General features: G+C 47.0%; 1 protein-coding gene across 6 annotated transcripts in view; it reads right to left on the bottom strand.

Annotated features, from left to right (window-relative positions):
- Window positions 1-13068, bottom strand: part of TTLL4 (tubulin tyrosine ligase like 4) — a 373628-nt gene extending 360560 nt beyond the window's left edge. For 3 of the 6 annotated variants that reach the window (XM_029605017.1, XM_029605022.1, XM_029605021.1), the window contains exon 1: window positions 12961-13068. The gene's annotated coding sequence lies outside the window, so the exon portion shown is untranslated. Of the gene's footprint in view, window positions 1-12500; window positions 12678-12706; window positions 12927-12960 lie in introns of those variants that run through there. The other 3 variants (XM_029605019.1, XM_029605020.1, XM_029605018.1) reach the window with 3 other exon arrangements.
- Window positions 13069-27304: the final 14236 nt, after the last annotated feature.

Here is a 27304-nt window from a genome sequence, read left to right as displayed (position 1 = left end):
CCTTCTGCACAATCTGTTGTGCTGCCTCTTGGTGTTGTTGGGGGAGAGATGGGAGAAAGTCCTCTATCTGCTTCCACAGATTTCTTTGATGCTGTGTCATATATAGTTGGTACGCAGCAATTTTGCCATTTAGCATCGCTCCCTGGTAAATTTTCCGCCCCATCAGGTCCAGGAATCTATTATCTTTCCCTGGAGGGGTAGAGGCGTGCGTCCTAGATCTTCGTGACTTTTTCTGCGCCGATTCTACAACTAATGAGTTGTGTGGCAGTTGTGGTTTCTCGAACCCTGGGGCTGCTTGGACTAAATATGTAGAGTCCACTCTACGATTTACTCCAGGTGTTGTACACGGGTGCTCCCAAATCCTTTGCTGAAGTTGCAGCAGTACGTCATGCACTGGGATAGCCAAGTTATGCTTTGGGGGATCTACAAACTGTAGTATCTCCAGTGTCTGCTGCCTTTCATCCTTCTCTGCTTGAAGTTGAAAAGGGATGGATTCTGACATTTCCTGTACGAAGGAAGCAAAGGATAAATCCTCAGGAGGGGATTGCTTCTTGGCCTGAGGCGGAGTACCTTCCGATAAAAAATCCTCAGAAGAGTGCTCTGACTGTGTATCAGACCATGAGTCTGTTGGGACCTGGTGTGAACGATGGTCTAGCTTTGCAGATGGTGCCATACCAGATGGTCCTTGTAGAGGATCTTGAGTGTCCGGCTCACTCTCACCGGTATCACTCTGTCCCTCAGGCTGTGCAGGCAAGGAAGCTAATAGATCCTGGTATCTTTTTGTTAGCAGTGCATGCAATCTTTTGTCAGAAGAAACTTCTGTAGCCTGCAGGGATGTATGTTTAGATTTCCCTGATGCCTTTTTCCCTTGTCCTGGAGTTCTGGACGGGGCTAGGGTGTACCGTGGTGCTACCTGTGCTGCAGTAGGCAGTGCTGTAGTCAGGAAGGAGAACATAGAGATGGGAATCAAGGAGGAGATAGGCCTAGGGGCCATTGCGGACACCGATTCCATCGATGGATCTGAAAGCTGTATCGATGATGAAGCTGCAGAGATCATCGGAGTAGCAGGTATCGCTGAAGAGCAGCTGGTCGCATCCATCGGCACAGAAAGTGCTGTTAGCGGAGATGCTGCAGTCGTCCTCGGCACCGAGATCGATGATGGCACCGGCAGTGGCATCGATATCGACGATGGCACCGACAGTGGCATCGATATCGAGGAGGGCATCGACTCGATAGCCGGCATCGATTGAGTCATCGGCATCGGCCCGATGGCCGGCATCGACTGAGAAGTCGGCATCGACCCGGAGGTCGGCATCGGCCCTAGGGTCGGCATCGGCGATGTCGCCGGCATGTTTTCCTTGAGGGCATCGGTGACAATTTTCTTAATTAACGCCGTTAAATCTGTCACGGAAGTCGATGGAATCGATTCCTCTGTCGGTGCTGCGGAGGTCGATGACAATTTCCGCTGCTTAGATACCGGTTCCTCTGGCGGTGGTAACGGAGGGATGGAATGATGTCTGCGGTGTTTGTGCTTTGTACGAACCTCAGACACGGATTTTGACGATGCCACTGACGGTGTTGGCGATGAAGCGTCTCCTGAACCCTCTGGAATTCTCGTCTTGAGAAGTATCTTCTTCGATAAGCCTACCGGTGAAGATTTTGTCGATGTCGAGGGCGACGGCGATGGCCGGATTTGAAAAATCTGGGCCATTTTTTCCTGGCGAAGTTTCCTACCCTTCACCGTCATTTCTTGACACTGGGCACAGGAGGCGATGTCATGGTCTCCTCCCAGGCAGCGGACGCAGTCGACGTGCGGGTCCGTGATTGACATAGTCCGGTTGCAGGCCGGACATTTTTTGAATCCGGAAGTTTTTTCCGTCGACATCTTTCGATGATTCCGGATTCCTTTTTCACAAAAAAAAATTATGTGATGTTTGTCACCAGCCGGTGACAAACGGAGTAAGACCCGAAAAGGGTAAAAATTTGTAATTTAAAGTTTGTAGTTGTGAGGTGACTCACAGGACTCCTGGAAGCCGCGATGCAGATAGCAGCGCGGAAAAAAGAAGACTGGAGTGAGACCCCTGTGGCAGGGAATATCATGGCATGCCGGGCATGCTCAGTAGCCTCAGGCAGCCAGTTAAAAGCTTCTAGAAACTTGCCAGAAGTTTTTCCCGCTTAAGGGCTCCGTGGATGACGTCACCCATATGTGAGGACTAGCATCCTGCTTGTCCTGGGATAATATATAATATACCGTGTATAATAAAAGCAACATAAAAAACCTGCTCATTTAATGAGAAATAACATTGTGGAGTTGTTAGAGTTTATGTTTACCCTGAGGGGAGGTCTTAGTTGGTTTGGTTGAGAGAAAGTTCAATTTGTGTCTGGAAAGGCTTTCATAAATAACCAGGTTTTGAGTCTTTTTCTGAATGTAGGAAGGCAGGGTTCCTGTCTCAGTTCTGGTGGGATGGAGTTCCACAAGGTAGGTCCTGCTGCAGAGAAAGCCCTGTCTCTGAGCGTTGTATGGTGAAAGGTTTTGGCAGGTGGAACCTGTAGTGAATCTCTATATGACTCTCTGATAGGTCTGGTAGAGGTATGTTTTTTAAATGGTATTTGGAGGTTAAGCGGAGAGAGTTGATGGAATGCTTTGTAGATGATGGTGATGGACTTGTATAAGATTCTATAGTGCACTGGCAGCCAATGTAGGTCTTTGAGAATCGGAGATATGTGTTCTCTTCTTCTTGTGTTTGTCAAAATTCTGGCCGCCGTGTTCTGAACCATCTGGAGAGGTTTAGTATGAGAAGATGGGAGACCTAATAGAATGGAATTACAATAATCTAACTTAGAGAAGATTATTGATTGCAGAACTGTTCTGTAGTCGTGGAAATGGAAAAGTGGTTTAATTCTTTTTAAGACGTGCAGTTTATGAAAGCAGTCTTTAGTGGTTTGATTAATGAAAGATTTAAGATTTAGCCGATTATCAATGATGGCTCCTAGGTCTCTTACGTGTGATGTTTGAAAGCCGGATGGAGGATTTGCGGTGAGATAACTGTTTTCGGGGGAAATTATGATGAGTTCAGTTTTTGCAGAATTTAAGATTAGATTTAGACTGGAGAGGAGGTTGTCAATATTTTGAAGGCAATTTTCCCAGATTTTAATAGTTTTAATAAGGGATTCTTTGATAGGGATGACAATCTGGACGTCATCTGCGTATAGAAAGTATTTGAAGTTCAGATTGGTTAATAGTTGACATAGGGGTAAGAGGTAAATATTGAAGAGCATGGGGGAAAGAGAGGAGCCCTGAGGAACTCCCAGAGTGGAAGGATAGAACTGTGATTCTTTGTTATGTATTTTGACTTTATATCCTCTGTTTCCCAGGAATGATTTGAACCAGTCTAGTGCAGAGCCTGTTATTCCGATGTTCGCTAGTTGATTTATGAGATGGGAGTGATTCACGGTATCAAAGGCTGCCGATAGGTCAAGGAGTATCAGCAGGTAGGCGTGACCTTTGTCGAGGCCCATGATGAGGTAATCTGTCAGAGATATGAGAAGTGATTCTGTACTTAAGGATTTCCGGAAGCCGTATTGAGTGGGGAATAAAATCTTGTGATCATCGAGGTATTCAGATAATCTGGTGTTGACTAATTTTTCCGTAACCTTAGCTATAAAAGGGAGGTTGGAGATTGGGCGGAAGTTGGAGGGCTCTTTAGGATTTAGATTAGGTTTTTTTAGTAAAGGTTTGATAGAGGCAATTTTCAGGTCATCTGGATAAACTCCTTGGGCTAAGGAACAATTGATGATGTCAGTCAAGGTTTTGGCGATGGTATCAGGTATTAGCAGCAGAAGTTTGGAAGGGATATGGTCAAATGGGTGAGATGAGGGTTTCATTTTCTTCAATATTAGCATGGTCTCAGATGTTGCAATGGGTTCGAAGGCTTGTATAGCAGTGTCTTTGCAGTGATGGTGGTATGTGTTGAATGGAGCTAGGGTATTCGGTTTTAGTAGAGATTGCAGGTTGGAGATTTTGTTACTGAAGTAGATGGCTAGCTCCTCAGCTTTTTTGTGCGCTTGGTTGAGAGGAATGTCGAAGGAGTTGACTTGTGTTAAGTTCGAGACGTAAGTGAAGAGGGCTTTTGAATCGAAGATGAGGTGGTGTATCTTGTGAGCATAGTAGTCCCTTTTTGTTTTTAACGTGGTGCTCTTGTATGTATGAAGCGCGAGTTTGTAGGCTGATAGGGAGGTCGGAGATGGTACTTTGCGCCATTTATTTTCTTTTTGTCTAAGGGAATGTTTGAGTTTTTGCAATTGTTCGTTAAACCAGGGTTGTCTTCTGGATGCATTATGTTTAGGTTTTTTTGTTGCCAGAGGGCAGAGTTTATTTGCTGCCGATACTGTGATGTTAGACCATGATTTGAGAGCAGAGTTAGGCGTGGAGATGTCTATATGAGGGAGTTCTGGGACAAGGTGTTCGTGAAGTTCATTTGAAGAACAAATGTTTCTATAAGAAAATTGAGGTTGAGGATCGTGTTTGATGCTTGATTGATCCAGCGAAAATGTGGTAGAGATTAGTGCATGGTCTGACCAGGGGACTGATTGGCATATGGGTGGTGCAGAGTGTGAGATGCCTGAGTTTACAAAAATGAGATCCAAAGTGTGTCCTGCTCTGTGTGTGGGATTGTTGATTAACTGTTTGAATCCCATGGCAGTCATGGCGTTTAGGAAGGTTTCACAGTTTGTAGAGGGAGAGGGGTCGTCAACATGTAAGTTAAAATCTCCCAAAATGATGGCTGGAGACTCAAGGTTTATGTTAGTAGCTATAATTTCTAAGATGGGAGAGGTGTCTGAATCCAGAAGTCCCGGAGGGGCGTAAACTAGAATGATTTGTAGCAAGTCTGATTTGAAAAAGCCGGCTTCAATTTTTGTAGGAGAGTGTACTGGGAATTGAGTAAGTCTCAGCTCTTTTTTGGCTGCAAGGAGAATACCCCCACCCTTTTTTTTCTGTCTGGGAATAGAAAAGAAATCATGGGTTTCAGTTGGCAATTGGTTTATTAGTGCGGTGTCCGTATGTTTTAGCCATGTTTCCGTTATTGCGCAGAGGTCGGGTTTCATGTCCAGTAGAAGGTCATTGAGTATTATTGTTTTTTTGGTAAGAGATTGAGCGTTGAATAAAATCAGAGAAAAAAGAGCTAGGCCTAGTGTCTGTGTGAGGGGGGAAATCATGATAGGAATGAGTGATTTATAGGTAGGTGGACGTGAAATCATAGACGTATTTCTTATGAAAAATGACCTTTGTTGGAGAATTGGAATAGGGAGGCCAATATGCATAGTGGCTTGTGGTCGCAGGAAAGCTGGTTAATTTGTCCGAGAGGAGGATTGTCTGTACAGTTTGATGAATATTGAAAGAGTGCTGAATCCTCGAGTGTTGGATGTGGAAAGGATGATCGCTGGATGATTGCTGGTGTGGAAGGATGAGCGCTGGATGATTGCTGGTGTGGAAGGATGAGCGCTGGATGATTGCTGGTGTGGAAGGATGAGCGCTGGATGATTGCTGGTGTGGAAGGATGAGCGCTGGATGATTGCTGGTGTGGAAGGATGAGCGCTGGATGATTGCTGGTGTGGAAGGATGAGCGCTGGATGATTGTCAGTCTAGTACAGGAGTGCTTGGAGTTACAACAAGTGGCGATGCTGAGAGAAGATGGTAAGCGTTAATATTGGAGTCTCACCCTGACCTCACCAAGGGGCTCACTAAGGGGCAGGCCCCTTAGGTCGTGCCCCTTCGGACGCGCGACGCCCGGCGCGCGACGCCACCGGTGTATGCGCTTGTTTAAAGGTCTCCGGTAGCAGTCTGATTGGTCTAATGCCCTTCAGGGGGCGTGGTTTACGCACAGCGTGAGTCTCTTCTGTTGGCTTTTCTTTTACTTTAAAGTGATCTTTCTTTCTGTTCTGCGCAATTTAAATTCGAAAGCGCTCGCCTAACTTCTGCACGGCTCACCTATGAGAGAGCGGGTTCTAGCCCTGGATGGGCCGCAGGAGCCCCGGCAGAAGGGACGAGGTAGGCGCTGGAAGCGGGCGGGAGTCGAAAGAGTGTTGGGGTTTAAAACCCCCGCTCACCTCCATGTTGTCACGTGGGAGCCCTGCAGCCTTCTTAATTGGCTGTTGCTGCGGGGAGGAGGAGAAGCGCAAGCCTCGTGGCCGGTGCCTGGGCCGTCTGGAGGTAAGAGTAAGCGATCGCGAGGCCTTACCCCGGTGGGCCTGGGCGCCGGTTGCGCAGGTCCTCGCCGTGTCCTCCCTCTCCAATTAACAGGACAGCCGATCGCGGCAGCAAAGGGGTTCTCAAGGGGAGTGCTGGGGTTTAAAACCCCCGCTCACCTCCGTGTTGTCACGTGGGAGCCCTGCAGCCTTCTTAATTGGCTGTTGCTGCGGGGAGGAGGAGAAGCGGAAGCCTCGTGGCCGGTGCCTGGGCCGTCTGGAGGTAAGAGTAAGCGATCGCGAGGCCTTACCCCGGTGGGCCTGGGCGCCGGTTGCGCAGGTCCTCGCCGTGTCCTCCCTCTCCAATTAACAGGACAGCCGATCGCGGCAGCAAAGGGGTTCTCAAGGGGAGTGCTGGGGTTTAAAACCCCCGCTCACCTCCGTGTTGTCACGTGGGAGCCCTGCAGCCTTCTTAATTGGCTGTTGCTGCGGGGAGGAGGAGAAGCGGAAGCCTCGTGGCCGGTGCCTGGGCCGTCTGGAGGTAAGAGTAAGCGATCGCGAGGCCTTACCCCGGTGGGCCTGGGCGCCGGTTGCGCAGGTCCTCGCCGTGTCCTCCCTCTCCAATTAACAGGACAGCCGATCGCGGCAGCAAAGGGGTTCTCAAGGGGAGTGCTGGGGTTTAAAACCCCCGCTCACCTCCGTGTTGTCACGTGGGAGCCCTGCAGCCTTCTTAATTGGCTGTTGCTGCCAATTATATCCAGAATCTGTCATCTCCACGCTCCTGAAAGCTAGGAAGACATCCACGTCGGTTACTTATGTCAGAGTATGGAAGGTTTTTGAGGAATGGTGAGAGTCAAAATCGATTAAACCAACGCAGGCCTCGGTGACACATGTGCTTTCCTTCCTACAGGCTGGTCTGGATTTGGGCCTTGCCTATAATTCTCTTCGTGTGCAGGTGGCGGCGTTGGGAGCCTTCCTACGTAGTAATGACAGGGAGCTTCTGGCCTCACATCCAGATATCCTACTTTTTCTAAAGGGGGTAAAACACTTGAAGCCTCCAATTAGACCACCTTGTCCTTCTTGGAATCTCAATTTGGTACTCCGGGCTCTATGTGCACCGCCTTTTGAGCCTCTGACTTCGGCCACACTCAAGGATGTCACCCTTAAGACCATCTTCCTGGTGGCGATCAGCTCAGCATGTCGGATCTCTGAACTACAAGCTCTATCATGTAGGGAGCCATACCTTCGTTTCACGCCAGGGGGAGTATCCCTGCGGACAGTTCCATCTTTTCTGCCGAAAGTGGTCTCGACTTTCCATCTCAACCAATCGATAGAGCTTCCGTCATTTTTATCCTCTGATTCTTCTGACCTACGTCGGTTGGATGTCCGACGTTCTTTGATACATTATTTGGAGGTCACTAATGAATTTCGACTCTCCGATCATTTGTTTGTCCTTTGGTCGGGACCCAGGAAGGGTTGCATGGCATCCAAACAATCAATCGCTCGCTGGCTGAAAGGAGCGATTATAGCCGCATACATCAGAGTGGGTAAGTCTCCACCTTTAGCTGTTAAGGCGCATTCTCTCCGCGCTCAAGCGACGTCGTGGGCGGAAAGTTCTGCAGTCTCTTCTCAGGAAATCTGTAGGGCGGCCACATGGAAGTCTCTCCACACTTTCGCAAGACATTATCGTCTAGACATTCGCACGCCGTCTCACGGTCAGCTTGGAGACAGGGTCATACGGGCATGCTGTCCGCGACCCACCCATGATGGGGAAAGCTTTGGTACATCCCACAGTCTGGAATGATCCTGGTACGTACAGGGAAAAGAAAATTATTCCTTACCTGCTAATTTTCGTTCCTGTAGTACCATGGATCATTCCAGACCCCTCCCTGGTTTTGGGGGTTCTTTGTGGGCCATCCCTGCTTTCCTGTCTTCACAATATTTTCACTCTGTATCTCTAGTTATTGCGAGCTGTGTCTTTGAACACAGTGCTGTTTGCAAGTTCTCAGTTACAGTTTGAGTACAAGTTAGTTGCTGTCACAGCTGTTATTTTTTCTATATATTTTTGAGATTAATTGATTCCTCTGGTTCTGTCTCTTCTCGTCTTGGCTTTGCTAGTCCAGTTACTGAGGACTGAGGCGAGGGAGGCGTGGCTATGTAGGTCCTCCCCTGGGAATTTTTGGTTCTAACTCCATCTGCTGGACAGGGAACATAACCCACAGTCTGGAATGATCCATGGTACTACAGGAACGAAAATTAGCAGGTAAGGAATAATTTTCTTCTACGCTTCCTGTGGGGGTATATATACCCGTGCTGACGTCAGATCCGTCTCCAACTGCTGGCACGAGTATACTATACCCATTCGTTCTGAGTCCATCTGGCTACACGCCAGGAAATAGCTCACTTTTTCTCTCACTTTTCCATAAAATACACACAAAGCAAGAAGCGCCAATACAATTTCAATAAAAATCAAATGCTACTGTAAGTCAACAAAATAAAACAAAAGGGATAATGTATGCATAACATCAGGGCACATTTCAAGCTCATTGTTGGGTTGTTAGATGTATACAAATGGGACAGTCACTCAGATGGATGGACAGACGGAATGAGCTAACAATAGGTGTTCTCGCACTAGTGAAGGAAAAACGCATATAACAAGATCAAAGTAAAAGATCTAAATTAAAACATTAAAAAAAACAAAACAGTTAAAAAAAGTCTACATGCAGGACTGGCTCTAGTACAAATGGTACCCTGGGTAAAAATCGGCTCCTTGCTAGCTCTTCCTTTTTTTCAATACTCCAACCAACATAACAGGCAATGCTGGTGGTGCTCTGGACATCCTTCAGCTCATAGCAACCACCCAGCATGCCCTAACCAAAAGCCAGCACTGTCTACATGACAGCAATATATGAATAGCAGCAATACAGAATCCAACCATAAAACCCAAACACCAACTTATATAATGCAGCAGTAAGACAATATTCACACCATAAAAGCCTTCATAAATTACCAAGTCTTAACCATTTTTCTAAAAATAAAAAATGAAAATAGCCATGCCTAAAATGTTTCTAACACAAGCTGAATCTTGCTTGACAAATTTATTTTGTTAATATTTTAAAATAAAAATGATAAACCCCAGGATAAAGATATCTGGTTGTAAAAGTTTGTGCGCATCATCTCTGGGAAATTCCTTGTTTACTATATAAAAAAAAAAAAGTCCAGATCTTCATAAATGATACAATGCAGCATAAGAGCTATTAAATGCCAAACTAAAAGGAGAGAAACAAACACAAGAAACATGCTATTAAAATTGGCAATAATAGGAGATTTCAATTACCCCAATATTTATGGATAAATGTCACATCAGTATATGCTAGGGAAGTAATCATGTTACAGCAGGTCATAGAAGCAACTGGAGGAGGGAGGGGCCCCAAATTTAGATCTAGATCTCAATGGAACATAGGACCTGGTGCAAGAAGTAAAGGTGATGGATTTGCTTGGCAATAATTATAATGCAATTAAATTTGACTTAATCACTGGATGGCAGATACTATGTTAAACTACTGGATTTACCCAAGGGACGTCTTGCCTAACAAATCTGCTTCATTTTTTTGAAGGGGTTAATAAACATGTGGATAAAGGTGAACCGGTAGATGTAGTGTATTTGGATTTTCAGAAGGCGTTTGACAAAGTCCCTCATGAGAGGGACTTTGTTCATGGTGAGACCGCACCTTGAATACTGTGTACAATTCTGGTTGCCGCATCTCAAAAAAGCTATAGTTGCAATGGAGAAGGTACAGAGAAGGGCAACCAAAATGATAAAGGGGATGGAACAGCTCCCCTATGAGGAAAGGCTGAAGAGGTTAGGGCTGTTCAGCTTGGAGAAGAGAAGGCTGAGGGGGGGATATGATAGAGGTCGTTAAGATCATGAGAGGTCTTGAACAAGTAGATGTGACTCAGTTATTTTCACTTTCGAATAATAGAAGGACTAGGGGGCATTCCATGAAGTTAGCAAGTAGCACATTTAAGACTAATCGGAGAAAATTCTTTTTCACTCAACGCACAATAAAGCTCTGGAATTTGTTACCAGAGGATGTGGTTAGTGCAGTTAGTGTAGCTGGGTTCAAAAAAGGTTTGGATAAGTTTTTGGAGGAGAAGTCCATTAATGGCTATTAATCAATTTTACTTAGGGAATAGCCACTGCTATTAATTGCATCAGTAGCATGGGATCTTCTTAGTGTTTGGGTAATTGCCAGGTTCTTGTGGCCTGGTTTTGGCCTCTGTTGGAAACAGGATGCTGGGCTTGATGGACCCTTGGTCTGACCCAGTATGGCAATTTCTTATGTTCTTGTGTACTGCAGTAGCATTTAACTTTATACAAGGAGACTACCATAAAATGAAGAAATTAGTAAGGGAAAAAAAAAGTAAAAAGAGCAGTTACCAAGGTTAAAAGTTTACACATGGCTTGGACATTGTTTAAAAATATCTTAGAAGCCTAGACAAAATGTATTCCATGCATTAAAAGAGGTCCAAGGAAGACCAAATGACTGCCAGCATGGTTTAATGATGAAGGTGAAAGAGGCAAATAAAGCCAAAAGGGGATCTTTCAAAATATGGAAAACAGACCCATATGAGGAAAATGAGGAGAAAAAGCACTGACAAGTTAGACGTAAAACATAAGACAGACCAAGAAAGAATTTAAAAAGAAGCTTGTCAGAGATAAAATTAAATAAAACAAATGCCTGTGGGGAGATAGCTGGACCTCTAGCTGACCAAAGGGTAAAAGGTGTGCTCAGGGAACACAATGAAATAGCAGAAAAACTAAATGAATTATGTGCCTTGTTGTTTGAGGATAATGTGAGGCAGAGTTCCTTACCAGAAATGTTCTTTGATGGTGATGACTCTGAGCAACTAAAGCAAATCATTGTGAAACTGGAATATGTACTAGATTAAACTTGCAAACTTATGAGTAATAAATCACCAGGACTAAATGGTATCCATGCCAGAGTTCTGAAAAATTAAAATATGAAACTGCAAAACTGTTACTAGTAACTTGTAATCATTTAAAACAGACACAGTACCCGAAAACTGGAAGGTCACCAATGTATAGACCAGTGCCAAGCAAGATGGTAGAAGCTTTTCTTAAAAACAAAATTACTGGAAATGTAAACAGAGATGGTTTAATTGGTTAAAACACAGGAAGCGGCGGGTAGGACACAATCAGTTTTCTAAATGGAGAAAAGTCATTAGTGGAGAACCACAGGGATCTGTACTAAGCCTGTGCTACTTAACATTTACATAAATGAACTGGAGAAAACAACAATGAGTAAGGTGATCAAATTTACAGATGAAACATGTATTCAAAGTTGTTAAAACAGCAGCAAATTGTGAGGAATTACAGAAGGACTTTACCACACTAGAAAACTGGGCATGTAAAGAGCAGAAGAAATGTAACGTGGATGTACAAAGTAATGCACATAGGGAAAAATAACCCCAACTATAAATTCACAATCCTGGGCTATTTATTAAGATTCATCACATGAGAAAGATACCTCAGAGTCCTTGTGAATAACACTTTGACATCATTTCAGCATGCAGTGGCAATCAAAAATGAAAATAAGATGTTAGGAATGATTTGGACAAGAACAGGGAATAAAAGTGAGATTATTATAATGCCTATGTATCAATGCATGGTACGTCTGTACCTTGGATTGTGTGTGCAGTTCTGGACACACCATCTCAAAAAAGAAAGTGGAATTAGAAAAGATACAAAGGCTAATTTTCCAAAGAATGTACATGCTTAAAACTGGGATTTACAAGTATTATTGCACTTTATTCATGTAAGCAGAGTTTGGAAAATTGCTACAATAGTGTTGAAATTTGAATTATCAATAGGTTTTACATTCCTAAATGCATAAATGGGCTTTTGAAAATTGCAATCATAGTATGTTACATTTGAAAATTACCTCCTTAGATTGTAAACCCTCTGGGGACAGGGAAATACCTATAGAGCCTAAATGTAATCTTGAAATGCGGAATATAAATAAAACAAGATTCAGTGGAAATGAAAACTGATAAAGGGGATGAAACATCTCTCCTCTGGTGAAAGGCTTCACAGATTAGGTCCCTATAGCTGAAAAAGATAGCCGAGAGTGGACATGATAGAAGTTTATAAAATCATGAGTGAGGTGGAACTGGTAAATAAAGGACAGCTCTTTACCCTTTCAAATAATGCTAAAGTAAATGGCCACTCCAGAAACTAACAAGCAGTAGATTGAAAACGGCGCCCTATATCAAGCTGTGAAATCTGTTACCAGAGGACGGGATCACGGTGAGGAGCACAGCGCGGTTTAAACGAGGGCTGCACGAGGTAGGTTACAGAGAGCCATTGCTAGCCTTGGGCAGTGAGGATCTGCTTGATGGTCCCCTGCCAGCCACCCATGACCTGGTTTGGCCATTGCTGGAAACAGGATACTGGGCTCGCGAGACCTTGGTCTGACCCAGCACGGGCGCTGCTCACCCTCCTGAACAGCTGCTTTACCGTCAATCAGGCCTGCCCATCCCGGGGGGGGGGTGGGGCACGGCTCCAGGCTGGTCTCATACCGCAAGCAATGGGGCGGGGAGGAAGAGGAGGGCGCTGCGGCCTGTCCCCGGCGGGAGGGGGGGCAAAGTCGGATCCCCCCGGGCCAGCGCGCGCCCTCACAGCTCCGTCCTTAGGGCTTCCTCGTCGGGGGCGCCGCACGTCGACCAACCCGGCCCGCCCCCGAGACTCACCGACGGCAAGCCGGCAGCAGGACCGGCTTCCTCCCGCCTCTCCACCGGACGCGCCCCGCCCGCAGGAGGCCCCCGGCTCCCCTAGCAACCGCGCCACGCCGACGCACGCTGCGCGCCTACGTCAGCGCGGCGGCAGTCACGTGCCCCTCCCGGGGGCGGGGCGGGGCTTGCTCTGTCTCTGCACGCGTCGAGTCTTCCTCCTCTCCCTCGCCGGCTTTGGGGGGTTTTTTGTGTCTCGGCTCACTGCCTCTCTCCCCCCTCTCACGTCTCTGTCGGTGCTTCTCATCCCTCTTTCCACCCCCCCCCCCCCCCCCAATGCATCTGCCCAGCCTCTCGCCGCACTGTTACGACTACTTAACACGTCAATGCCCGACTGGAATATGCGGCCAACATACAAGAGAGGGTCCCTGCTCAGGAGAGCTTATAATCTAAGCAAGACACCTCTCGTCTTTGTCAGATTCAAATCACTTTATAGGTAGGACAACGTTACATCTGACCAGAATAATATACAACATGATTAAAATAAAAGGTTAGGAAAGGAAGAAATGACAAAATGGCACTAGGTCCAGGTTAGGGAAAGTCCAGCAGGGAAATGGCTCTGGCCCTGAAGGGCTGTGCTATGCTTCTCCCCTGCCTCTCACCCCATGCTGGTGGCTCTTCCCCGCTTGTTCCCCTTCTCTCGCTCTCCCATCTTTCTGCCATGCTTCTGGCACTTGTGCCTCTGCTCTGCTGCTGCTTCATCTTCTCCCTCCCTCAGCTGCAAGGAGCCTTGAAACTGCTTCTCCAGCATGCACAAGGCCCCACACTCTTTAAAACCGACATGTGGGGCTGTGCTGCTTCTTCAGGTACAAACCCAAGGGCTCATAAGAACATAAGAACTTGCCGTGCTGGGATAGACCAAGGGTCCATCAAGCCCAGCATCCTGTTTCCAACAGAGGCCAAACCAGGCCACAAGAACCTGGCAATTACCCAAACACTAAGAAGATCCCATGCTACTGATGCAATTAATAGCAGTGGCTATTCCCTAAGTATAATTGATTAATAGCCATTAATGGACTTCTCCTCCAAGAACTTATCCAAACCTTTTTTGAACCCAGCTACACTAACTGCACTAACCACCTTCTCTGGCAACAAATTCCAGAGCTTAATTGTGCGTTGAGTGAAAAAGAATTTTCTCCGATTAGTCTTAAATGTGCTACTTGCTAACTTCATGGAGTGCCCCCTAGTCCTTCTATTATTTGAAAGTGTAAATAACCGAGTCACATCTATTCGTTCAAGACCTCTCATGATCTTAAACATCTCTATCATATCCCCCCTCAGCCGTCTCTTCTCCAAGCTGAACAGCCCTAACCTCTTCAGCCTTTCCTCATGTACTAAGCATTTTGCCCATAGACACAGAATGAAAGAAAAGCATTAGTAAATTGTAAGCTCTCTGGAGATGGGGAAATACCTACTGTACCTGAATGTAATCTGCTTTGAGGTGTCACCAAAGGAAGAATATATGTAAAAAAAATATTTTGCTTTTTTACAGGCCCGGAACCTGTGCTCAGGTTCAAAAGTGTTCTCAGGAATGAGTTTCAGCCCATTGTACATTAATCCACACAGCCCAAGTTTTCAATACTAAAGGCAAGGATGCCGAGAGCAGCAGGAATGAGAGTGAGTGAACAAGCAAGCAGGACCTCTACCACACACTCACTACCTGTAGCACCAAAGAAATGTACTAAAATAAAATGGCCATGAGTCTTGATGAGACTGTAAGCACCATTAAGCAAGGTCTGTCTCTTAGGTTTACCTGTACAGTGCTGCATATGTCTAATGTACATAACATAAGCACCATCAAGTCCAATCTGGGTCACAAGTACATGGCAAATCCCAAAAAGTAAAATCCATTTCTTTTTGCTCACTTCCAGAGATAAGTTGTGCTTTTCTCCAAGCCTACCTGGCTAATAATTGTTTATGGACTTTTCCTCCAGGAATTTATCCAAACCCCTTTTAAATCCAGCTATGCTAGATGCAGTGACCATATTCTCTGGAAACAAGTTCCACAACTTGATGGTATGATGAGTAAAAACATACTTTCTCTGATTTGTCTTAAATCTGCTGCCTGTTAATTTCATGCAGTGCCCCCGTGTCTTAGTACTATTTGAAAAGATAAATAACTCTTCCCTATTAACCCATTCCACCCACTCATGATTGATATCCTCTCTCAGTCTCTTTTCCAAGCTAAAGAGCTCTAATCTGTTTAGCTTTTCTCCATTAGGGAGCTGTTCCATCCCTTTTATCATTTTTGTCACCTTTCTCTACCTTTTCTATGGCTCCTATGTCTTTTTTGAGATAGGGCGACCAGAACCGCACACAATACTCAAAGGTGTGGTTGCACCATGGATCTATACAAAATGCATTATGATAGTCTCAGTTTTGTTCTCTATTCCTTTCCAAATAATTTCTAACATCTTCACTTTACAGACACTGATCCACAAACATGTAAAAAATCATCCGCTCAGGGAGAATATTCCCGTTTTATTGACTGTACAAAAGCCAGCCTGGCCTTAACCTTAAACTACTACAAAGTAAACTTGGGGGAAACACCTGTGATATAATTAAATCCATATATTCATCCATCAGCTGTAAGATAAAAGTAATCAAGACCTCATTTCAGAAAGGATAAAGACATAATGGAAGCAGTCCAGAGAAAGGTGTTACGCGTGCCATCCACGGCGCGGCCCCCTCTCCTTCTTACACAGACTCCAGTTCCTGCTTCCTCCTCGCTAGTGGCGGTGAGCCGCTGGCTCCGACCTCGGGCCACCCCCGGTGCCTCCGGCTCTGCCTTGGGCCCCAGTGCTGCAGCTCAAGATGCCATTGCTTGTCGGGCCTCACCGCGTGGTCTGCGGAGAGACGCCACTACTCGCGCCGCGACCCTCCCTAGGCGCACGAGCATGCATCGCTGAGCCTTATGAAGGGCCCACGGCGGGAACCTGGCCGTGGCCCCGGATGATGACGTCAAACTCTTCAGTGTATTTAAGCTCAAGCCTCTCTCCATAGGTTTGCCTTTGCAACAGGTTTTCTCACTACTTGAGTACTTGTTGCTACTAGAGAATCCTCTCTACTCTTCGTTCCTGACCTCCGTTGTTCCCGGTTCCTGTCTTCTTCGTTCCTGCCCTCTTTATGTTTTGGACTGACTCTACGGATATCGACTTTGCTTTGTTTGACTACGCTACAGCTTATCTCCAGACCCAGACCTCCGCTACGCTGACTACTGCCTATCTCCGAACCCAGACCTCTGCTACACCTGACTACACTACTGGCTATCTCCAGACCAGACCTCCAGTACACCTGACTACGCTATTGCCTATCTCCAGACCCAGAAATCCGCTACGCCTGACTACTCTACTGCCTATCTCCGAACCCAAACCTCCACTACGCCCGACTACGCTACTGCCTATCTCCGAACCCAAACCTCCGCTACGCCCGACTATGCTACTGCCTATCTCCAGCTCCAGACCTCCGCTACGCCCGACTACTCTACTGCCTATCTCCAGACCCAAACCTCCGCTACGCCCGACTACGCCACTGCCTATCTCCAGACCCAGACCTCCGCTACGCCCGACTACGCCACTGGCTATCTCCAGACCCAGACCTCTGCTACGCCTGACTACGCTACTGGCTATCTCCAGACCCAGACCTCCAATACGCCTGACTACGCTACTGGCTATCTCCAGACCCAGACCTCCAATACGCCTGACTACGCTACTGGCTATCTCCAGACCCAGACCTCCAATACGCCCGACTACGCTACTGCTATCTCCAGACCCAGACCTCCAATACGCCCGACTACGCTACTGGCTATCTCCAGACCCAGACCTCCAATACGCCCGACTACGCTACTGGCTATCTCCAGACCCAGACCTCCAATACGCCCGACTACGCTACTGGCTATCTCCAGACCCAGACCTCCAATACGCCCGACTACGCCACTGGCTATCTCCAGACCCAGACCTCCAATACGCCCGACTACGCCACTGGCTATCTCCAGACCCAGACCTCCAATACGCCCGACTACGCCACTGGCTATCTCCAGACCCAGACCTCCAATACGCCCGACTACGCCACTGGCTATCTCCAGACCCAGACCTCCAATACGCCCGACTACGCCACTGGCTATCTCCAGACCCAGACCTCCGCTACGCCCGACTACACCACTGGCTATCTCCAGACCCAGACCTCTGCTACGCCTGACTACGCTACTGGCTATCTCCAGACCCAGACCTCCAATACGCCTGACTACGCTACTGGCTATCTCCAGACCCAGACCTCCAATACGCCTGACTACGCTACTGCTATCTCCAGACCCAGACCTCCAATACGCCTGACTACGCTACTGGCTATCTCCAGACCCAGACCTCCAATACGCCTGACTACGCTACTGGCTATCTCCAGACCCAGACCTCCAATACGCCCGATTACGCTATTGACTTCTCAGTGATCAGAACCTAGCATTGCTTGCCACGACCTCTGCTTGCCGCCGGCTCTGATCCAAGCCTGTCATTGACGCCTCTCCTAGCCTACTCCTTGGACGTGGAGTTATTAGGCTTTGGCCTACCTTTGCTCGAGCGTCCCCAGCTCATCTCCGTTCCATTGGCGCCCGAGTTCCAGTACCGTACCCAGTCCAGGGTAGGACTATGCCACCTATCGTCTGCTGTCTCTGGGCTAAACCAACCTGTCTTACTAACTAACCTTGAGGCCCACCTAAGTCCTGCCGGCCCCAGCACCCAAAGGCTCAACCCGCGGGGAACGAGGGCTGGTATAGGGGAAGCTCTAGTGGCCTCTATCTTCAGCCCACTCCACCTGCTTACAGTGGGGACCCGTAGGTCCTCACCTACGAATTGCGTCAACCCCACCTCCGCCCAAGGGTCCACCTCCGACGCAACAAAAGGCAACCAAAATAGCATGGGGTCTGCCCAGAAAGCCATATCAGATGAGACTGAATGATCTTAATATGTACACCCTGGAAGAGAGAAGAAACAGGGGAGATATGATACAGACCTTCAAATACCTGAAACAAAACTCTAATCTTTTCTGATAGAAAGGAAACTGTAAGACCATAGGTCACGACATGAAACTCCAAGGGGGAAGATTCAGGAAAACCATCAGGAAAGATTTCTTCTTGGAAAGATTGCTGGATGCACGGAATGCCCTCCCGAAAGAAGTGGTGACAACAAGAACTGAAATGAATTCAAAAGGGCATGGGACAAACAGATAATCCTTGCTGACTCGAGAATGGAAATGAATAAATGGAGTAACTTTTCTGCTGTTCATATAAGAACATAAGAAAATGCCATACTGGGTCAGACCAAGGGTCCATCAAGCCCAGCATCCTGTTTCCAACAGTGGCCAATCCAGGCCATAAGAACCTGGCAAGTTTCCAAAAACTAAGTCTAACTCATGCTACTGTTGCTATTAATAGCAGTGGCTATTTTCTAAGTCAACTTAATTAATAGCAGGTAATGGACTTCTCCTCCAAGAACTTATCCAATCCTTTTTTTAAACACAGCTATACTAACTGCACTAACCACATCCTCTGGCAACAAATTCCATAGTTTAATTGTGCGTTGAGTAAAAAAGAACTTTCTCTGATTAGTTTTAAATGTGCCCCATGCTAACTTCATGGAGTGTCCCCTAGTCTTTCTACTATCCGAAAGAGTAAATAACCGATTCACATCTACCCGTTCTAGACCTCTCATGATTTTATAGACCTCTATCATATCCCCCCTCAGTCGTCTCTTCTCCAAGCTGAAAAGTCCTAACCTCTTCAGCCTTTCCTCATAGGGGAGTTGTTCCATTCCCCTTATAGTTTACATTTAGGCTTGGGGGTGGCGTGCATGGAGCGGCAGTTGCTATTACCCTAAAACTAAACTAAAGAAAAAAAGATTTAAAACAAATTGCTGAGCAGACTGGATGGACCATTTTGGTCTTTATCTGCAGTCATTCACTATTATACTATATTATTAAGTATCCAAAAAACACTGGATCACACACACTTCAAATAATTGATAAAAAAAAATACAAATGTTTGCCTATCACAAGTCAGCATCATATATGAACCTAATGGCTATATGTTGCCATAGGTGGATCAATGTAGATATATAATCATTTGCCAAAATATTTTAGGGTTTCTTTTGTTTCCTCTTTTGATGCTACCATAGCTGAGAGAGAATGATGTTGACAGGTGGGGGGGAGGGAGAGACTGTGGTATGGATGGGCTGCTGGGGAGGAATGGAGCAGAAGGGGATAAGGAGGGGTGACCACCTTGCCCTGGACAGCTATTTCGAGGAAGTTTTTTAAAGGTTTATAATCCTTTTATGAGGGGCAGGGACTTGATTCGGGGCCGCTGGTACCCTCCAGGCCTGCTCGTTTGGGCAGGAAGCGGACCAGGATGAAGGAGGAGAAACATGTTGGGGAGAATAATTTTTACTCCTCAGACTTACTAAGTGGCCTTAGTGAGTAGGAACTGGAGGAAGATTAATGTCCTTCTTGCAATAATCTAACTTGAGTCTCAATCTCACTAACTTTCTTAACCACAGGGTTGAGCTGAAGTGTTACGTTAGCATTTAAAGTAACAATAGCGTCCCAAATTGTTTCTAAGGAAAAGACTTCAGGTCTTACCATGGCAAGGACCTTGATTTGGGGAATTCCATCAGAAGCAGCTGCACCCTGTGTTAAATCTTCATGCTGCTGTAAAGATCCTCTGCAAGGGATCTCCCCTGATATGCCGAAAATATCAGATTCCATAACGGTGTCTGCCGATACAGCGGTCTAGGGATGGCCCTCGAGCTCCGCATCATCAGCTCGCGACAAGAGCAGACGCTGTGTGATGGATCTGGACTCCGCCAGATTCTCAGGGGCCATGCATTCAGCCGGAGATAAAGATATAATAGTCATGGAGAGGGTCTGCTGTTGTTCCATCTTCTCGACCCGACTCCAGCGACTGCTGACTTGGCTGCCCAATTCCACAATGCATGTGGGTGTCTGGAGAGGCTTCCGAGACTGTCCTTTCCCGGGCCCTCCGTTTTCGGCTAGAATGCAGCATGAGTCTCCTCTAGGCAGAGTAAGGAAAGAGACGCTCAGCATGCAGCGGCTAGTACGCCATCTTGGATCCCCCAGGCTGCGCTCCTTCTGACTGTTCAGACCTGTCCTAAAGTTAGCATGCTGCGCGATGTTTTTTAATTTGAACATGGCTTTTCTTGAATTCTTATCTTCCTGATAGATCACTCATTTTAAACCTTACCTTATACATGGGTCAATGCATTTCTATGGATTTTGGTCTCAAAATTGCCTATCAACTTACACATGTGATAGACTTACAGATGAGTATATATGATATATCCTCTGAATCTGCTCCAGAAGGAAAAGTTTTGTTTTCCCAGAGTGGATATCTTGGTTTGCTCTGTGACCAAGAGAACCACTATTCCTGTAAAGGGTGGTTCAGCACTTAAGGATGTTAGAAAGTGCTAGGAGAGCGGTTCCGCTTTCCAGGGGATTGTGTGTTCTTGGACCACGACTCGACCCCAGAGGAACTCCGAAGAGGTGCCAAGGCAGGTGAGCATGGGCTGGACAGGAGCAGGGCTGGACTGAAGACAGACGATGGAATCCAGAGCAGGAGCAAGGCTGGACTGAAGACAAGGATGACTAAAGGCACTGACCCTCCACCGGACCTGCACGCTCCGGGAAGACCAACAACGCAATGGTGGTCTTTGAACAGTCCTCCGACCGTTCCAAGCCCTTTCGGACCTGCCGCTGGGTAACGGCAAGAAGCGGCAGGTAACAGCAAGAAGCGTCGGAGGTCAGGGGCAAACGAAGGCCTTGGAACATGGAAGGCTCAGGCGAAGACACTTGGACGAAGACTCAGGCGAAGACACTTAGACGTGGATTCGGGAGCAAGGTACTGAAGATGAGGATTCAGGAGCAAGGTTCTGAAGACGAGGATTCGGGAGCAAAGTGTTGGGTTGAGATGTGACTCAGCGCGCCCTACACAGCCCAACCACGGGGCTGGTTACGGACCACGCCGGACTCGAGGCAGACTCTAGATGAGATAGTGGAGCGAGTGAGAGAAACATGTCCCAGAGACTATAGAGGCCTGCACCGGAGCGTGCCCTAGACAGCCGCCAGTGGCTGGTCGCGGACCACGCTGGAGCGGCACAGGTTCAAGCAGAGACTGTAACATGGACGGAGCAGACGCAAGGAACTCCATAGACCAGGAACAAGGCTTCAGGCGGAAGTCTCCTGGAGGCTTGCACTGCAGCTGTGAGGAAGGCCTTGTACCACGAGGCGCCCTACTCAGCCCGCCCATGGGGCTGGTCGCAGACCACGACATGGCATGCCAGGAAAAGTGGTGACGAGGGACCAGGGGTTCAGGACATCTGGACTGGATCACGGACATCAGGACCGGAAGACAAACATCTGGACTGGATCACGGACAGCAGGACAAGACAAGGAGCTCCAATGAAGAACACAGGACCTTGAAGAAGCAATAGAACAGCGGGGACTCCTGGAGAAAAGGAAAGGAACATCCAGGAGCGTCTAACTCCTTGCAAAGGCAAAGCTGGACTGAAACAGGGCCCCTTTTATAGGGCTGAAGCAAATCAGGTGGAAGTCATCAGTGATGAGGGCCATGGAACCTTTTCCCGCTGCTGGCCCTTTAAAAGAAGAGGAGAGACGTGCGCCCACGCCTAGGGAGAAGCAGGAGAGAGGCAGGGACGTTGGTGGCTTCCCCAGCCACGTGGAGGGCCCGAGATTAGCAAGGCAGACTGCAGAAGCGGCTCCATGCCGTGAAGACAGGAAGAAGGGATGCAGGCAGGCTACAGGCACCGGAGGGACGGCTTCCCTGCTAGGTAAGGACCCCGGCAGCAGCAAGGATGGCTTCCTTGCGTCCGAGGACCCCGGGAGCGGCAGCAGCGATCCCGGTCACGAGGGAAGGCTCCTGGCGGGGCACAGCCCTGCCGCGCAGGGCAGAAGAAGAACACGGTTTCTGTGCTGCGGAGGAAGGCGGCGGACTGCCGCGCAGAGTGCAGCTGATGGGAACAGAGTCAGCGACCCGACTGGCCGCGAAGGAAGGCGCGGGAAGGTTCACAACAAAGGATTCTCAGGACAGGAAAATAGAATCTGTCAGCATGGCTCTTTAGATCTCTACTTGCTATTGTATAGTAGCAAGGTCTAGTTGGAGACAAGTGCAGGGTGTACAGGAGGACTCCTTGGAGGATTTTTCAGAGTTGAAACCAGGAGCAGCTTATTTTGAGGATGCGTGCTTTGATTTGGTACACTTTTTGGCCAAAGGGGTGGCATCCATAATAGCGGATCAAAAGCTTCTCTGGTTGCAGAATTGGTCAACAGACTCCATCTCTGAGCCTGTTCAGCAGATTCAGACACAAGACTGCACACAGTGCACAGTGGCCTCAGTCACCACTGAGTCCTGCCATGGTTCCCAAAATGTTATGCCCTAAATCATGCTTAAGGCACTTCTCCATGTTCACAAGGATACCACACCAAAATTTGGAGAAAAAAATATCAAATTTTTTTTTATTGTATATCAATAAACAATACAGGTATCCTTGGGAGACAATCCAGGCCATAAGAACCTGGCAAGTTCCCAAAAACTAAGCCTATTCCATGTTACCATTGCTAATGGCAGTGGCTATTCTCTAAGTGAACTTAATAGCAGGTAATGGACTTCTCCTCCAAGAACTTATCCAATCCTTTTTTAAACACAGCTATACTAACTGCACTAACCACATCCTCTGGCAACAAATTCCAGAGTTTAATTGTGCGTTGAGTAAAAAAGAACTTTCTCCAATTAGTTTTAAATGTGCCCCATGCTAACTTCATGGAGTGCCCCCTAGTCTTTCTACTATCCGAAAGAGTAAATAACCAATTCACATCTACCCGTTCTAGACCTCTCATGATCTTAAACACCTCTATCATATCCCCCCTCAGCCGTCTCTTCTCCAAGCTGAAAAGTCCTAACCTATTTAGTCTTTCTGTTACGCCCGTGGGTTGCAGTTGGCTGCGACCACTGTTGCTCACCTCTTTCTTCACTTCCCTGACTCCATGGGGTAGACTGGCAGCCCCCGCCAGTTGCTGACGGCCTGCTTACCACTCCCAGGCTTTCCAGCGCGGCATGGACGCTGCCGACCGCCATCGTGCCTTTGGAATCCCTTAGGCACGCATGCGCGTGCATGGGCCAGTCTTAAGCACGTCATGGCGGGAACCTTGGGGGCGTCCCCTCCAGGTGATGTCATCCCTCCAGGATATTTAATCCAGCTGGCCCTGCCTACCGACGACTTGGACCTTTTTCGGGGTTCCCTGCTATCATCTCTACGGAGGACCTTCACCAGTATACCCCACTCTGCGGACTATTACCATCTCTCCTAACGACCTGATCAGGCATACCCCGCTCCGCGGACCATTACCATCTCTACTAAGGACCTCATCGGCATAATCCGCTCCGCGGACCACTGCCAACTGTGCTGAGGACCTTCTTCAGTGTACCCCGTTCCATGGCCCATTACCATCCACACTGAAGACCTCATTGGTGTACCCCACTCTGTGGACCATTACCAACTCAACGGAGGTATCCTCTCTGGGTATTCCCCATTCCACTGATCCTGTGTCTCTGGGTCTGTGAGACCTCCTCTCTGGCACCTCCCGCTCCGCGGGAAGTGCCACTCTCTCTCTTTAATAAAGACTCTAACCTGATTCTGTGTCTGACATCAGCTGAGACCTCACCTCCCAACGGTGAGGCTCCTCCCTGTGGGTGGTACCATCTCTCACCTCGGCGCAGGGCCCACATACTAACTAATCCATCCCCTTTATCATTTTGGTTGCCCAGTGGTTAGAGCAGTGGACTACAAAGCAGGAGGCCAGGGTTCAAGTCCTGCTGTCGCTCCTTGTGACCTTGGGCAAGTCACTTTACCCTACATTGCCTCAGGTACAAAAACTTAGATTGTGAGCCCTCTGGGGATAGGGAAATACCTGCAGTACCTGAATGTAAACCAGTGTGATATCTCAATTGAGATCAAATGTTGGTATAGAAAAAAAAAAACAAACCTTCTCCATCGCAACTATATCTTCTTTGAGATGCGGCAACCAGAATTGTACACAGTATTCAAGGTGCGGTCTCACCATGGAGCGATACAGAGGCATTATGACATTTTCCGTTTTATTCACCATTCCCTTCCTAATAATTCTTAACATTCTATTTGCTTTTTTGACTGCTGCAGCACACTGAGCCGATGATTTTAAAGTATTATCCACTATGATGCCTAGATCCTTTTCCTGGGTGGTAGCTCCTAATATGGAACCTAACATTGTGTAACTACAGCAAGGGTTATTTTTCCCTATATGCAACACCTTGCACTTGTCCACATTAAATTTCATCTGCCATTTGGATGCCCAATCTTCAGGTCTTGCAAGGTCTTCCTGCAATTTATCACAATCCGCTTGTGATTTAACTACTCTGAACAATTTTGTATCATCTGTAACTTTGATTACCTCACTTGTCGTATTTCTTTCCAGATCATTTATAAATATATTGAAAAGTACGGGTCCCAATACAGATCCCTGAGGCACTCCACTGCCCTCTCCCTTCCACTGAGAAAATTGTCCATTTAATCCTACTCCCTGTTTCCTGTCTTTTAACCAGTTTGTAATCCACAAAAGGACATCACCACCTATCCCATGACTTTTTACTTTTCCTAGAAGCCTCTCATGAGGAACTTTGTCAAATGCCTTCTGAAAATCTAAATACACTACATCTACCGGTTCACCTTTATCCACATGTTTATTAACTCCTTCAAAAAAGTGAAGCAGATTTGTGAGGCAAGACTTGCCCTGGGTAAAGCCATGCTGACTTTGTTCCATTAAACCATGTCTTTCTATATGTTCTGTGATTTTGATCTTTAGAACACTTTCCATTACTTTTCCTGGCACTGAAGTCAGGCTAACCGGTCTGTAGTGTCCCGGATTGCCCCTGGAGCCCTTTTTAAATTTTGGGGTTACATTAGCCACCCTCCAGTCTTCAGGTACAATGGATGATTTTAATGATAAGTTACAAATTTTTATTAATAGGTCTGAAATTTCATTTTTTAGTTCCTTCAGAACTCTGGGGTGGATACCATCCGGTCCAGGTGATTTACTACTCTTCAGTTTGTCAATCAGGCCTACCACATCTTCTAGGTTCACAATGGTCCAGCCTTGTTTTGTCTTCAGCATGACCCTTGAAAGGCTGAGTTTGAATAGGAAATTAAGTGGTTTCTACTCTGTTGAGAGGCAGGAAGGTGTCTACATCTCTGGCTTATGTGAGTCTGGAAAGTGCAGGCCAAGGCATTGTGGCAAAGGTGGCTTGTTTGGTAGATATTTTAGCCTTTTTACAGCAGGTCTTGAAGAGTTTGACGCTGAACTCCTTGAAGGAGCAGGTTGCAATCACTGCCTGTCATATAGGTGTGATTACCGACAGACCAATGGCTTCCATTCCGGCTGTGTCTCGTTTTCTTAGGGGGGTTAAGCATATTAGGCCCCCCCCCCCCAACCCAGGAGGGACATGGTTTCTTCCTGGGATGTCATTTTGGTGCCGAATTGCTTGAGCGACTCACCCGTTGAGCTGCTAAATTGGCATCTCTTAAGGATCTTATCATAAAGACAGGTTTTCTAGTGGTCATTTGTTCAGCCAGGTGGATTTCAGAATTGCAAACCTTGTTGTGCAGAGAGCCTGTCTTATGATTTTCTGATGAGGTGGTGTAGATCCTTCATTTATTCCAAAGGCGATGTCTCATTTTCACCTAAACCAGTCAGTAACGCTTTCGGCTTTTAAGGAGAAGTCCTGTCTGGAAGGCTATGAGTGCCTTCATTGTTTGTGTTTGCAGAATTCTGCTTAGGTATCTAAAGCTGTAAAATGATTTCTGGAAATCAGTCCGTCTTTTTGTCCTCTTTGGTGATACAAAGGAAGGGCCAGTGACCTATAAAATATCCACAGCCAGATGGATTACGGAGACAATTGCTTCTGCTTCCATAGCTAAGGGTCAGCCTTTGCCCAAGGGTCTGAAGCCTCATTCAAGCAGAGCTCAAGTTTCATCTTGGGCGGAACTTCAATTAGTGTTGTCGGTGGAGATTTGCAAGGGGGTAACATGGGCCTCCTTGCATTCCTTTGCAAAGCACTACCATTTGATGTCCAAGCCAGAGAAGAGGAAGCATTTGATTTGGGCATCTTGAAGGCAGGTCTGGCAGGATCCCACCCAGTTTGGAATTAGCTTGAGTACTTCCCAGATGTCTGGACTAGTCTGGCTGGCTGATGAGGAAAGAGAAATGTAATTTACTTGATAATGTCTTTTCCTTGAATCCAGCCAGAGCAGTCTTGATCCCTCCCAGACTGCCAGATTTCTTCGGTTTATGCTGTTGCTGATTAGATACTTCAGCAGGTTTTTCAAATCTGCCCTTGAGATTCTGTACAATGTAAGGTTGGGAAGCCTGGTGAGTTTGTATTATAATTGTTTACTTCAAGGGGAGTTAATTCCTTCCCTGAAAGGCTCCTGGCAAGCAGGGGTAGTTAATGGTTATAGGTTAATTTGGTTAGCTTCTTACATTGAATACTGGCAGGCTGAGTGTAATACAGGACCCTATATAGGGCAATGTTAGCAAACCTGTAGTTCTCTGTGTCCGTCTGCTGGCAGGGGAGCATAACCCATGTGTCTGGACTGGTCTGGCTGGATTCAAGAAAAGGAAATTATCAGGTAAGATTACATTTCTCCTTACTATGAATTTCCCTGCCTGATTGAAGGAGATGTTGCAGACAACGGAGGAGGGAAGACTGAGTAGGAGATGGAGAGCATAATACTGGGGAAGGTGGAGGGAAGCGGAGTGGACAAAAGAGGCATTGTTGGGAGGGAGAGAGAGTGGGAAAATGAAGCACGAGAGAACAGAGAGAAAAAGAAGATGGCAAAATAAGTTTTTCATTTATGTATGTTGATTTGTATGTGGCTTTGGCATAGGCGGGGTATAAAGAATTGGAATAAACTAAAATAAATACCTGAGTGATACACCAGTAACCTGTAAGGGAGACAACCTGCATTGTACAGACTTCACTAGGGCTTGAGGAAAGCATGGGGAGTGTTGGCCATGCTTGGGACAGGTATGCGACGAGGGGGGAGAGATCGGGTGTAAGACCCACCCGGGGAATTGGTGTTGGGTTGCATTTAAGAATTCTATATGCACAATTTAGCAAAAGAGGATGAATCTCAACCGGGCAGACTGGATGGGAGAAAAAGCAGAAGAAAATAATTTATCTAGGCACACACAA

This window comes from Rhinatrema bivittatum, chromosome 6 (assembly GCF_901001135.1).
Source record: "Rhinatrema bivittatum chromosome 6, aRhiBiv1.1, whole genome shotgun sequence".
NCBI lineage: Eukaryota > Metazoa > Chordata > Amphibia > Gymnophiona > Rhinatrematidae > Rhinatrema > Rhinatrema bivittatum.
This window is presented reverse-complemented; position numbering and strand designations above follow the sequence as displayed.